The 3,981-nt window shown below is 40.1% G+C and overlaps 1 pseudogene; it reads right to left on the bottom strand.

Annotated features, from left to right (window-relative positions):
• Window positions 1–921: 921 nt before the first annotated feature.
• Window positions 922–3,356, bottom strand: LOC147820589 (liprin-alpha-1 pseudogene; annotated as a pseudogene).
• Between the last annotated feature and the right edge of the window lie 625 nt (window positions 3,357–3,981).

Here is a 3,981-nt window from a genome sequence, read left to right as displayed (position 1 = left end):
AGCACCTTTGTTCATTAGAGAAATGCAAATGAAAACAGCACTGAGATTTTGTTTTACTCCAGAAAGCATGACTATGACCATCAACTCAAAAGCCACAAATACTAGTGAGCTAGTCAGAAAAAGAAACCCTCCTACATTTTTGCTAGGAATGTAAACTAGTATAACCACTGTGGAAATCAGTATGGAGATTCAAAAAAAAAAACCCTAAAAATAAGAAATTTCATATGACTTAATTCTTCTCTTACTGGATATCTTCCCAAATGAGTTAATGACATCATATGGCAAAGATACATGCATGCTTTTGTTTATAGAAGCACAAATCAGAATAGGTAAATCTTGGAGGCTGCCTATGTACCTATCAAAAATGAGCCTACAAAGATCATGTGATATATATACACAATGAAGCAGTATTCAGTGATAAAGATAAACGTGTAATTTTAGAAAAATGGATGTACTTTGAGGTCATAATTTTAAGTGAAATAAATAAAAAAATTGATGGTTAAATACCACATTGTTCCTTTTATATGAGGAACCAAAAGTATAAACAATTTAAAGGAAAAATATTCTTTCACAGGATTTATACATATAACCATTACATTGCTCTATTTGCAAGACTAAAATTAGGTATAAGAACACGAATTGACTCAGGAGGATATTTATAGCCTGGATATACATGAAAATCTAAGTATTTTAATGAAGAGTCATAAGTTTACATAAATATAAGAAACATTAAATTCTAAAATATTTTCTGTATGGTATTCATGAATGTTTCACTAATTAAAAACTGTAATGAAATATCTTAGGGCCCATATAAAATGTATTAACAGATTAGAGATTCCACTGAATTTGAAAATGTAGTCTTTTGAATTCAAAATGCTCCATAAACATCTATAGACGTAGTGTGAGTAACAACAGGAGGCCTTAGCAAGAGTAAGGCCTGACTGTGGCAGAATCCAACCTCCGTGTCCCTGATACACTGCCATCCATCTGCATCTCCTTTGGCTGCATAGAGAGGGAAGGCATGGAAGAAGTGAGTAAATGTTTGCAGGGAGCATCTCTGCTGACCCAGCCGGCAGGCCGTGAATGTCCTTTGGCCTAAACGTCTTTCTCCATGAAGGTGCTGTCCTAGTGCTTTGTCATCACACCTTCTGTCCGTTCCCATGACTAAAAGGTGTTAAACTCTCTTTCCCAGAGAGCTCGAGCCTGTGTATTCTCTGTTGGGATATGGAACGACAGTGGCAGTGCATTGAAATCGAAAGTTTCATCTAAGGCCAGAAGTGCCACGTGAACACCACTCTCGGTAAGATTGTTTGCATATTCTTTCAGGCAAATGGGTGAAATCCAGCAAATCATCCGATCATTGCTCCAAAAAGCACATCTTTTATTTCATTCTGAGTTTCTTCTCTTCTTCTTTCCAGTTCTTTTCAGTCATAATTGAACCCTCACAGACACATAATTCCACACTGGAAACTGTTTCTGTGGAAAGTGTTTCTGTGACTACTGCCGACCATTTTCAGCGGCCCCTGCAGGTCTTTCTTGGACAGGTGGTCCAGCATCTGGGCATCCACAAGGCAGTCCATGAAGTAGCTGCGGTATTGAGGGAATCCCAGGCTGGGCAACAGCTCATTGCTGATCCACTCTTGGTTCATGTCCCCATATGCAGGTGTCAAGTGTCCTTCTCAGTGTGGGCTGGGTGGATGGGCTGGTTAGCGACATGATCTCCTGGATGGCCAGCCACAGCTTCAGCCTGTTCAGGGCATTGCTGGTGCCAATCTCACGCTGGATCCCTGTGTCTGACAGGACTGAAGTGAGGGCCCCTCTTTTCACATTTGCTCTGCAGGCAGCCACGTACTAGGCCAGCATCCCAACACAGAACTCCAGCCTTACAACCAGCGTTGGTCCATCCCACTGTGCAAATGGTAAGCCTTGACTCAGGGATTCCTCCAGAAACTCATGTTTTTGTGTTTCTTTTGTTTTTGTTTTGTAGCTCAGGTCCTTGTACTTTCAAGGGAGGCAAGGTGCCACTGAGCTAAATCCGTGGCCCCTACTTGTGTTATTTTTGTTGTTGTTGTTGTGTGTGTGTTTTTCTAAGTTTACAATTTTTTCAGCTTGTTTTCGAATTTGCTAATTCCCAAGGCATCTTGAAATGAGTTTCCTGCCTCTGAAACACTGTCTTGTCCCCGTGATTTTTGGCCAGTTTGTCCAGCCCAGCCCTTTTCCTTCTTGCCAAACAAATGCCCAATAGAGGACTTGCTGCCCTACTTCTTGGTTGCTTTGTGGAGCGAGTCCTGGCTGTTGTTAGTGCTGCTGGGTTTGCTCACAGGACCATCCTGGGAGCCTGTTGGGTTTCTCATGTCCCAGATGTCCTCGTGGCTGACAGTATGCAATGCCCCTTTTTGCAACTTGTCTAATTGAAGGGACCTTGGAGAAGAGGGAGGGGAAGTTTCACATTTGGTCATTGTCTTCTCATCTTGTTCCTCTTCTCTGGAAGCTGACAACAGTCATTAGCCCCAGCCTGTCCAATTCCCAGCTGGGCTGTGAAGGACACTTCTCAGGGTGGAGTGATCGCTGCCCTGAGGAAAGGAACCAGAAAGCCAGGAAGCAGGATAGGGGGACTAGAGCTGATCGATCTGAAACAACCAAGATTGTCTAAATCCTATGAAAAAATATAGAGCTTTTGTAAATTATGTACTTATTGCAATTATCACTGTTTAATTTTTAAATGATAAGCCATGACTGAGAAAGGGATTTTACTACATTTCTAAAATCGTCATGACACAACCAATGTGCATTATCCTTTACCTACCTCTACAACAATCATTTTAAAATAAGCCGACTTAATTCCAAGGAGTTGTTGTCATATTTTAGGGTTGACTGACCTTAACTGTACTTTTTCTAGCAAGAAATCAGCATTTAATAAAGTTGGGACTGAACAGTTGTATCAGAACACTATAAAACTCCCTGGGCACTGGTTCCCATTTCCTCACCCTGTACCTGGACAGGGGAAGCTTCTCTTCAGAGACTGACCAGAAGCTATGAGTTGGGAGCTGCTCTCAGCAAGGCTGCAGTGGCCAGGGGTTGGGGCCCAGCCTGGAGCCTTCTCTCTGCCTCCATCCTGCCAGCAGGTGGCAGGAGCCCTGGAACTACTCTGCGAGGACTAAGCAATATCCACTCTCCTCACATCTCACAGACATCAGTGTATATGCAGATGAAGGCAAGAAATGCTGAAAATAAAGTTGTGCGACTCTAGTAGAGGCCTTATTTTTCATATGTAAGTCATCTTTTTACATTTGTTTGTAAGCATGTTTAAAGGATGAACCTAATCATACCTTTTTAGATTTTGATGATGTAGCCATTTTGGATTGTACAAGTGGCAAGTGTAACTTTTACTTTTTAAATGGAATATTAAAAAGGCAGCAAGAAAAGAGTCAAAGCAGGTTGTCTTTTTACATTTGGTTTCTGCTTTCAATCCACTTGTACAATTCATTGTTACTGGTCTGTTTTTCTATTAATCTTTGTGAACTTCCTGATCATGTAACAAAGTTCACAGTCTACTTTTGAACTTCTTTATCACATTATTATTTATTGCATTTTTTCAATAAAATACTGAAGCATTTTCCACTGCCAAAAAAGGGGGAAAAAGAAAAGATTTGTTACAGGAAACAGGAAGGCAGACCATTTGCAGTTGAGAAACTGATCTTGGGACAAAGGGAAAGGGGAGGAAGATAAGGGGAAAGAGAAATAAAAAGCATTAATAAGCTATATGTACATGCACCAACTCTCCACAAAAATGTGTTCATTTTGTATCACAAATATGTACTAAGAAATTTTTAATTAAAAATACAAAGACCAAAGAAAAATGACAATTGTAAATTTTAATGACATACCAAGTAATATTTTTCTATATGTATACACTGTATAATGTTTGCAAGAGTTTAAACATAACTGCCTTTTCAAACATTTGTCATTTGTTTATAGTGA

Source organism: Heterocephalus glaber, unplaced genomic scaffold (assembly GCF_053883595.1).
Source record: "Heterocephalus glaber isolate CG9 unplaced genomic scaffold, H.glaber_assembly_v1.0 deba00001845, whole genome shotgun sequence".
NCBI lineage: Eukaryota > Metazoa > Chordata > Mammalia > Rodentia > Bathyergidae > Heterocephalus > Heterocephalus glaber.
This window is presented reverse-complemented; position numbering and strand designations above follow the sequence as displayed.